Here is an 11,376-nt window from a genome sequence, read left to right on the forward strand (position 1 = left end):
CTGGCAGGAATAAGCAGACAGTGCAGGGCTCCCTGTCACCATTCTCCTACTACATTTACTACTTCTAAAGCAAAGATGACACAACCGTGGCTGACAAGGGAAGTCAAAGCCAACATAAAAGCCAAAGAGATGGCGTATAATAGAAGAAAAAATAGTGGGAAATTAGAGGACTGGGAAGCTTTTAAAAACCAACAGAAGGCAACTAAAAAATCATAAAGGAGGAAAGGATGGAATACAAAGGTAAGCCAGATAATAATATTAAAGAAGATATCCAAAGTTTCATCAGATACATAAAATGTAAAAGACAGGTGAGAGTAGATATCGGACTGCTGGAAAATGATGCTGGAGAGGTAGTAATAGGGGACAAGGAAATGGTGAACGAAATAAGTAAGTATTTGTTTTCACTGCATCAGCTTTCACTGTGAAAATGGTATGCTGGAATTTCAAGAATGTCAGGGCAGAAGTGTGAGAAATTGGCACTACAGAGAGAAGGTGTTTGACACTGAAAGGTCTGAAGGTAGAAAGTCACCTAGACTAGATGGTGTACATTCCAGGGTTCTGAAAGAGATGGCATGGTTCTGGAGGAAAGGAAAATTGCAAATGTGTCACTCCACTCTTCAAGAAGGGAGAGAGGCAGAAGAAAGGAAATTATATGCTAGTAGTCTGTCCTCAGTGGTTGGGAAGATGTCGGAGTCGATGTGGTTTCAGGGTACTTGGAGGCACATGATAAAATAGGCCGAAGTCAGCATAGTTTCCTTAAAGGAAGGTTTTCTGTGACAAATCTGTTGGAATTCTTGGAAGAAATAACAAGCAGGATCGACAAAGGAGAATCAGTAGATGTTGTGTACTTGGATTTTCAGATGGCCTTTGACAAGGTGCCACACATGATGCTGCTTAACAACTTAAGAGTTTATCATATTACAGGAAGATACTAGCTTGGATAAAGCATTAGCTAATTGGCAGGATGCAAAGAGTGGGAATAAAGGAAGCCTTTTCTGGTTGGCTGTTGGTGACTAGTGGTGTTCCACAGGGGTCTGTGTTGGGACTGCTTCATTTTACATTAAATGTCAATGATTTTGATGATGGAGTTGATAGCTTTGTGGCCAGGTTTGCGGATGATATGAAGACAGGGTGAAGGGGCAAGTTGTTTTGAGGAAGTAGAGAGGCTCCAGAAGAACTTAGATTTGGAGAAAGGGCAAAAAAGTGGCGGATAGAATACAGTGTCAGCAAGTGACTTAGGTAGAAGAAATAGAAGGGTCAACTTTTTTCTAAATGAAGAAAAAAATTCATAAACTGAGGTGTAAAAGGACATGGGAGTCCTTGTACAGGATTCCTGAAAGATTAATTTGCAAGTTGGGTTGGTGGTGATGATGGCAACTGCAATGTTAGCAATCATTTCAAGAGGACTTGAATATAAAAGCAAGGATGCAATATTGAAGCTTTATAAAACATTAATGAGGCCTCACTTGGAGTATTGTGAGCAGTTTTGGGCCCCTTATCTAAGAAAGGATCTAAGCGGGGTTTAAAGGAGGTTCACAAAAATGATTCGCATTGAAAGGCCTGTCATGTGAGGAGAGTTTGATAGCTCTGGGCCTCTAATCACTGGAATACAGAAGAAATGAGAGGTGACCTCATTGAAGCCTATTGAATGTTGAAAGGCCTTGACAGAGTGGGTGCAGAGAGGATGTTTCCTATGATGAGGGAAATCCAAGTCCAGAGGACACAGCCACAGAATAGAGTGTTGTCCTTTTAGAATGGAGATGAGGAGGAATATTTTTTAGCCAGAGAATGGAGAATCTGAGGAATTTGTTGCCATAGGCAGCTGTGGAGACCAAGACATTTGGTATATTTAAGGAAGAGGTTGATAGATTCTTGATTAGTCTAGGCATGAAGGGAGAAGGCAGGAGATTGGGATTGAGAGAGAAAATGAATCCGCCATGATGAAATGGCAGAGCAGACTCAATGGGTCAAATGACCAAATTCTGCTCCTATATCTTACGGTCTTATACTGGTCACCTATCTACTATCTGAAGCCTGCACTCTGGGTGTGACCACCTCAGTAAAAGTCTCATGTATGAAGATTGCAACCTCCCAGATGTTTTTCAGTGCATCCAATTCCAGCTCCAGTTCCTTGATCTTGTCACTTATCGGAAAAAGAGTAACTAAACAGAGTATTTAGATTTTTCCTTATCTCATTAGCCACCAGCTAAGTGACTAGGATTCACCAACACCATCTTAAACTGTCATCTGAAGTTTCCAGGACTGATGTGTATGTATTGATGGTTGTAACAACTTACCTTCATGTTACAGTTAGGGACATAAGGCATTCACAATTTCTACAGTGTGAGTTGCCAGGATGCCAACACAGCAGCTTGTCTTGATGACAAGGATCACTTCTTAAAGATAGCTTTCTTCTTTGCGTTTGCCCTTCAAAAAGAAGATAATCTATTGCCTTGTTCTTTAAGTGAGTCATCTGCCCGACGAGTCTTCTCAGTACAGCGATGTCTGGAAAACAATTTTTTTATTGAGATGCAGCACAGAGTAGTCCCTTCCTGCCCTTCGAGCCAGACCACCCAGCAATCACCCAGTTTAATCCCAGCCTACCAACCTAGGACAATCAACCTACCAACCAGTGCACCTTTGGAATGTGGGAGAAAACCCACATGGTCATGGGGAGGATGTACAAACTCCTTACAGGCAGCAACAAGAATTGAACCCAGGTCCCCTATACTGTAAAACATTGTGCTAACCACTTAGCTACATGGAGGACGTTGTGAAGTAAAGGCAGGCGTTAATAATAAAATTCATCAGCACCTTCAACTTGCCAGCATATTCTTTGTTTAATTGTGGAAAGTACAACTGAAGATTAAAACTTCTGACCTAGTACAAAATTCTGGTCTACCAGGGAGCATTGATCTTTGCCCTCCTATGTGTTTTTGAGATCTGGATTACTGACAAAAGATATTTCAAGACATTAGCAGAGATAGCATTCTTAATTCAAAATTGTGCAATTATGGATTCCAGCCTTATTATTAAATATACACTCTGGACTAGTCTGCTAGTGCATTACTGAGTCTATTATACAGTCTCAGGTTATGTCTTTTAATGATGCATTAGACCAGGACTTGTCCATGCTGTGAAGCTTATCTTAAAATACTTCGGCATACCTTGAACTTGTGAAATACTAAATAAAAGGAGAAGTATATATTCAGTAATGGGAGTTAAGGGAATTAAATTATCTTTCTTTTGGCCATAATCTACCATGGGTTGTTGCCCATTCTTGCCAACCTCCTGCCACAGTAATTTATACAAAGTTTTTCCAGGAATCTTCCTAACAGCTGATTGCTGATGCCTAATTCAATATAGGGCTTTCCCATTCATTAATACTCAATATTTCCCACAGAATTCCTTTGAAAAATTGCCATAAACTGGTCAGTATTGATTTAATAAAATGCGGCATTTTAAAAATTGAGGGGGATAAGACTATTAGTTACTTTAAGATTCATAAAATTAAATCAAAATTCAAGATTGTTTAGTGTTATTTCCTGTACACAAGTGTAAAGGAGAGTGAAATAATTGTTACTCCCGATCTGATGCACTGCAAAAAACCCCACAAAAGATAAAGAACACAGTAATAAAATCACAAATTAAATATAAGTATATAAGATAGCTTATATACAGTGATTGCACATCCATAAAGTGATGCCTGACACAGAAGTGTCTGTACGTACGATGACTGACAGGAAATGATAAAGTAGTGGTGGTTGGGGGTATGTAGGGGTGGGTTAGTTGATGGAGGAGTTGATCAGCCTTGCTGCCTGGAGGAAACAACTGTTTTTGAGTCTAGTGGTCCTGGCGTGAATGTATTTGTATATTTAACCATACTCTAAAAGCTGTTCTCCATTCCAATTGATGGGCTCACTGTTCTTGAAGTGGGTCTGACTTGGCAGAAGTTTAGCCGTAGAGATTTTACTCTACCACTATGTCATGCATTTTGGAAATGGCTTGTGAGGGGTTCAGCACTGGCTTATTTGTATGGAAGTCTCAAACGTCCACACAGCCAAACACGTAAAGCTAAATTATGAGTTAAGTGTGATATTCAGATATGTGAGTTGTTCTGATGGAGAAACAAACAGATAAAGCACTTCTGGTAGAATCAGCTAAGCGCATAATTCAAAATTTGTGATTAATTAGTTAATTTACTCGAAGCACTTCAATTTCTACAGCATTTGTACAATGGCAGAGCAAGGTTCTTGACTTGTTCTCCTAACCTCTGTCCAATGGCACTCACGCTAATATATTTGTTTATCTTGTATGTAGAAATGAAAACCAGCCAGCATTAATAGAAACATAGAAAATAGGTGCAGGAGTAGGCCATTCGGCCCTTCGAGCCTGCACCGCCATTCAGTATGATCATGGCTGATCATCCAACTCAGAACCCTGTACCTGCTTTCCCTCCATACCCCTGATCCCTTTAGCCACAAGGGCCATATCTAACTTCCTCTTAAATATAGCCAATGAACTGGCCTCAACTGTTTCCTGTGGCAGAGAATTCCACAGATTCACCACTCTCTGTGTGAAGTTTTTCCTCATCTCGGTCCTAAAAGGCTTCCCCTTTATCCTTAAACTGTGACCCCTCGTTCTGGACTTCCCCAACATCGGAAACAATCTTCTTGCATCTAGCCTGTCCAATCCCTTTAGAATTTTATACATTTCAATAAGATCCCCTCTCAATCTTCTAAATTCCAGTGAGTATAAGCCTAGTGGATCCAGTCTTTCTTCATATGAAAGTCCTGCCATCCCAGGAATCAATCTGGTGAACCTTCTCTGTACTCCACTACGGCAAGAATGTCTTTCCTCAAGATTAGGGGACCAAAACTGCACACAATATTCTAGGTGCGGTCTCACCAAGGCCTTGTACAACTGCAGTAGAACCTCCCTGCACCTATACTCAAATTCTTTTGCTATGAATGCCAACATACCATTTGCCTTTTTCACTGCCTGCTGTACCTGCATGCCCACCTTCAATGACTGGTGTACAATGACACCCAAGTCTCGTTGCATCCCCCCTTTTCCTAATCAGCCACCGTTCAGATAATAATCTGTTTTCCTGTTCTTGCAACCAAAGTGGATAACCTCACATTTATCCACATTAAATTGCATCTGCCATGAATTTGCCCACTCACCTAACCTATCCATCACCCTGCATCCTCTTAGCATCCTCCTACAGCTAACACCACCGCCCAGCTTCATGTCATCCTCAAACTTGCAGATGCTGCATTTAATTTCCTCGTCTAAATCATTAATATATATTGTAAACAACTGGGGTCCCAGCACTGAGCCTTGCAGTTCCCCACTATTCACTGCCTGCCATTCTGAAAAGGTCCCGTTTACTCCCACTCTTTGCTTCCTGTCTGCCAACCAAATCTCTATCCACATCAATACCATACCCCCTGTAACGTTCTCCTTCGGGTGTAACGAACGCCGAATTTAACGTCCGGATAAACCACAGCCAATGCAAACCAGATCGCAGTAAGATTAACCATTTACTGTTCACTCTTCACATTAACATATGGTGAAAACTGTTGATAAAACAATACAAGATTGATACAGTATTTGTTCCTTCCTTAATATCACATTTCAAGTGTAAATACTTGCAAAGGTGACTATAACTACATTACACTAAGGTGCAGTATACAGGGAGAGTTTACCTGCTCCATTGACTACTTTAAATACACTTCCATGCAAACTATCCGCGACTCTTTAACTAACGAAAGCATAAACATTATCTACCGTCGTTACTTCTAACAGGATCGGCATTAACATCTTAGTTCAATATATCGATTATCTATTAACTTACAGCGTTGCTCTCACTGTGATTTCTCATGCCTGCAAACTGCTTCTGCTCAGGTGAGCCTCGTGGAAAGCCCCCACCCTCGCGCTAATTTCAAACCGGTGTTTTCCCACAAGACGCGGCGAAACCAGATGTGACGTCATCGCATGCCGATATATTTTACATGCAATGAATACACTTTAAACACTTCTAATTCTAACTAGAAAATACTATTGAATGAATTACTAAGCGAAAATATTATAAACTAAATAACTGTCGTAAAGACAGCACACCCCCAATACCGTGTACTTTAAGTTTGCACACTAATCTCCTGTGTGGAACCTTGTCAAAAGCCTTTTGAAAATCTAAATATACCACATTGACTGGCTCTCCCCTATCCAGTCTACTAGTTACATCTTCAAAAAATTCTATAAGGTTCGTCGGACATGATTTTCCTTTCACAAATCCATGCTGACTTTGTCAGATGATTTCACCTCTTTCCAAATGTGCTGTTATCACATCTTTGATAACCGACTCCAGCATTTTCCCCACCACCGATGTCAGACTAACCAGTCTATAATTCTCTGGTTTCTCTCTCCCTCCTTTTTTAAAAAAGTGGGGTTACATTAGCCACCCTCCAATCCTCAGGAACTAATCCAGAATCTAAGGGGTTTTGAAAAATTATCACGAATCCATCCACTATTTCTTGGGCTACTTCCTTAAGCACTCTGGGATGCAAACCATCTGGCCCTGGGGATTTATCTGCCTTTAATCCCTTCAATTTACCTAACACCACTTCCCTACTAACATGTATTTCCCTCAGTTCCTCCATCTCACTGGACTCTCGGTCCCTTACTATTTCTGGAAAATTATTTATGTCCTCCTTAGTGAAGACAGAACCAAAGTAGTTATTCAATTGGTCTGCCATGTCTTTGTTCCCTATGATCAATTCACCTGTTCTGACTGTAAAGGACCTACATTTGTCTTGACCAATCTTTTTCTTTTCATGTATCTATAAAAGCTTTTACAGTCAATTTTTATGTACCCTGCCAGCTTTCTCTGATAATCTATTTTCCCTTTCCTAATTAAGCCCTTTGTCCTCCTCTGCTGGTCTCTGAATTTCTCCCAGTCCTCAGGTGTGCTGCTTTTTTTTTGCTAATTTATATGTTTCTTCTTTGGACTTGATACTATCCCTAATTTCCCTTGTCAGCCATGGGTGCACTACCTTCCCTGGTTTATTCTTTTGCCAAACTGGGATGAACAATTGTTGTAGTTCATCCATGTGATCTTTAAATGCTTGCCATTGCATATCCATCGTCAATCCTTTAAGTATCATTTGCCAGTCTATCTTAGCTAATAAATAATGGTCCAAATAAAGAGCATTAAAGAATATAGATAATCGATAAGCTTACGGCCTTACATGGGTTATAATGTACTGTCTCTGTGCTTACACTAGTCTTACCTACCAAGGTATTAGACTAGTTGAAAATTTTGGATTAATTCAGAGCAAGGAAACTACATGCAATTTGGAAGTTATACCACCATAAGTATTAGTTTTAGTCTACATTTTAATTGTGAGTGAAAACATTTAAATTCTACAGATATAGGGATTTGTCCTTAGTTTCTGAAAGTACTAAGCAAAGTTGGCAGTAGGAAGCATCATATTTAAGTTCCCTGCAGAGTAGCTCCTGATGGAAATGGGATGCATCACCAGGACCTACTGCAAGGTAAATGGTGGCAAGATTTAGACAAGCGATCCCTGCAGTGACGAAGGTTGGCTCTGAGACCAACATAACAGAGAAGAGCGGTGATAAATTTGTTCAGCAAAACAATCCTGCATACTTATTTAGCTCAGCAATGTATCCCTATACATTATTTTTTGGTAGAATTAGAATCAATTAAAAAAAGTTACCATATCAAGAAACCTTATCTATACTCAACGTTTCAACACCTTAGGAACAGCTACTTCTCCTCCACCATCAGATCTCTAAACAGACAATGTCAATGATGATTAAATCTGATTCTGATTCAAAGTTCAAAGTAAATTTTTATTATCAGAGTGCATATATGGCACCACATACAACCCTGAGATTCCTTTTCCCATGGGTATACTCAGCAAATCTGCAGAAGAGTAACTACAAATCTATAAAGTAGTAACAATGAAAAGAGCAAGCAAAGCATAGAAGACAGAAAACTGTGCAAACGCAAACATAAATAAATAACGAGTGCATGAAATAACAAGATAAGGAATCCTCTAAGTGAGATCATTGATTGTGGGAACATCTCAATGCTGATTCTACTTAATGGATTCCAGTTAAAACATGCCATGCATGTGATAACAAAGTGTCAACCTAAATAATAGATATCACCTACTGGGACACTGTTTGTTCTTGTGAAGATGCTCCTGTCAATGCAAAGTTGTTCATCACTATGTGCACTTAAAAAAATAAATGTGGGATTTCTTTTTGAATCAATGTACTTCTTTTTAATGCTGCTCTCACAAAGGCATCAGTCTGGGAGTTCTGGGATACTGATCCAGCCAAGATGAAGAAGTGATGGCAATATACATCTAAATAAGGTTGATGTATAACACTAATCGTGATTATGTAGCTGTAAGTATTTTTGATTGCTAATTACTATCCAAAAAACATGCACATATGGATGTGTTGAATGAGTAAGAGACTGCCTACTACATCAAAATAGCTTACAACAATCATAGCCTGGACTCACACAATGCCTACACGGACAAGGAACAGGGAGCTGTTCAATTTGTTCAATTATGTGCCTCCTGCAGCACAGAGGGGATAATTTATGTTACAACAATTATTTATCCCTGTAAATTTATGTCAAAATAATTCTACAAATTTGTTCATATTTTGTTTATTTCTATCTATGACGATGGGCAAGATTTAAAGAAAATTGTCTTCAAAGCTGAAAAAGCTATAGTCTGAAAAGGCAGGATTTTTTGTTTAAATCCTAAGAAATTGGGAGATTTTCCAAATATTTCAAGATAAATTAACATGCTGATGACATAATATACAGGTATAACAAAATACACGAAGCATCAAAAAACTATAAAATAATAGCAAAATTTGCTTTGCTGCCCTGACATCAATTACTTGGATGTATATCCCAACAGATTTAATTTCCTTAGCTTTTGCTGCCTTTGTTGAAATTAGCCACAGTGTTATTCAACAGGTCAGCATGGGGTCTGTTTACTAACGACATTTGTAAAACAAAGAGCCACAGTGAGATTCAGTTGTCTGTCAAAACTCACTCTAAATTCTTCAGAAAATCTATAAAGATGAATGCAGAGAATCACCCAAGTATAATAGGTCTGAGATGTGGATATCCCTAGCAAAGCTAAATTGTTAATTGCTAGTCCATGGATTGCTCATATTACTTTATTTTTATACTTAAAACTCTTAAGGCCTTGAGATGGAAGTGTTATAGGAAGCCATACCGTAGTTTGGCACTACAGTTAGGAAGCTGGTGTCAGTGAACATGTGTGCTAACTGGAGATGAAAGAACATTGTGGAGCTGGATCTGTGGCAATGGGAGTGAAGAACAACACCGGAATGCCATTGGATTTGTTGTATACTTCTCCTGGCCCTTCTGCTATCTTAACACATTAGAGTAAATATCTGATTTTACTGATATCCAGTGATTACTTTCACAGCAAATGTTTGACTCTGTGACTTACAGCCAAATTATTTTCATAGGAAGGGAGAGAATTGATACTGTAGAAGACAGAAAATGGGTTTGAAGGTTGAAGAAAGAGGGGAAGGTGTGATGAAAAGGGCATGTTGGGAGGGAGAGATATAAGGGAGCAAGGAGAGAGGTGAAGCAAATGAAAGATTATGTGGAAGAGATATAAAGGAGTGTGATAGAAGAAAGAGTTTTTTTTGCTAGTGATAGTAAATCTGATTCTGAAAAGAAGGCATGGGGAAAAGAGATGAAGTACTGAGACAGAGCAGGGTGCTGGGGAGAGAGGTTTGGGGAATCGGAGAAAGACCATTATCACACTATTGAGAACCCCCCCTCTCCTCTTCACCTCTTCTTTCTGTCCCATGCAATCCCATCCTTAAAACAAATGAAGAATGAGCTACAAAGCAAAAGAACAATGGAATCTGTTCAAATAAAAATCAGACCACCACTGCGTACGCAAAAAAACACAGATCGTGCAAACAGCAACAAAGAAAGTGAAATCGCAGGATATAAATAACATAATCAAAAGGTATATTTCAGTTCAGCTCAGTGTTCTTTATCTGCAGGCTGTCCTGATTTAAAATTGTCCAAACTAGTAACAAAAAAAAGCGACAAAAAACTAGAACACATCATAAATGTGAATTAGAGTCCACAATCCACAAACCACATAACCACACAATCCATAAACCTTGTTCTGGCACCATCCTCCGACAGCATTGGGGGGGGGGGGGAAGAGAGAGACCACTACACACATACATTTGTCTCCGCACCTGTCTCGATGATTTCAATCATCCTCAGCGCTTTACTTGGCGAGATCGGCAAGAGATGTCTCTTGCTTTCCTTAGCACATTGCTAAGCACATTTTTCCTTAGAGCATTGAAAAATTTTTGTATTCTATTATTAACAATTCATATAAAACTATGATTAACTTGCACATTGTTTTTGAAACTGCATAATTAGTCCTTTTTTAATTGCTTAACATCATTTTTCCATTTTCCTAGTGCTGTAAAAGTATCTTTCAACATTAAGAAATCAGTCCTTCCTATGTAACTTTGCTTACGTCTTTGGATGATCTTTGGACACATTCCCTGTGACAGGTCTAACTCGAGGCCTTTGCATTTGGTGATGTCATAAAGCACCAACTTTATAGATCCATTGTTAACCATACATCAAAGCAGGTAGGGAAATCTCACATCTCCATATGATCAGCACAGTCACAGCATAACAGTCTGCAAAATGATTATGGGAGAACATTTGTTCAAAGCTGTTTCTGAGCCCCAATAAGTATGCACAATAATTGATCCCCCAATAATCTCTATATTGTTCTACAACTTGGCATTTGATTTGCAGATTGGCGGAATAACATTTAGAAACTAATTTAAGAGGTACTATGTCAAGAGCTGATACTTAGTAAAAACTACACTTTTTTACTGCCATTTTTCCTTGTGTGAAAATTGAGAATAAAAAATAACTGAAATTTAGAGGGATCTGGTCGATCTAGAGCAGGGGTCAGCAACCTTTACCACTGAAAGAGCCACTTGGACCCGTTTCCCACAGAAAAGAAAACACTGGGAGCCGCAAAACCCGTTTGACATTTAAAATGAAATAACACTGCATACAACGTTTTGTTTGGCCTTTATGCTATGTATAAACAAACTATAATGTGTTGCATTTATGAAATTGATGAACTCCTGCAGAGAAAACGAAATTACATTTCTGCATGCAACAAAAACATTTTGAACTCCGAAAAAAAGACGTTGGGTTGAAGGTTACTTTTAAGTAAAATACTCAACGTCTATTTGAGTCCTTCTTGTATTTATGAAAAACGCCAAACT

Source organism: Hypanus sabinus, chromosome 15 (assembly GCF_030144855.1).
Source record: "Hypanus sabinus isolate sHypSab1 chromosome 15, sHypSab1.hap1, whole genome shotgun sequence".
Taxonomy (NCBI): Eukaryota; Metazoa; Chordata; class Chondrichthyes; order Myliobatiformes; family Dasyatidae; genus Hypanus; species Hypanus sabinus.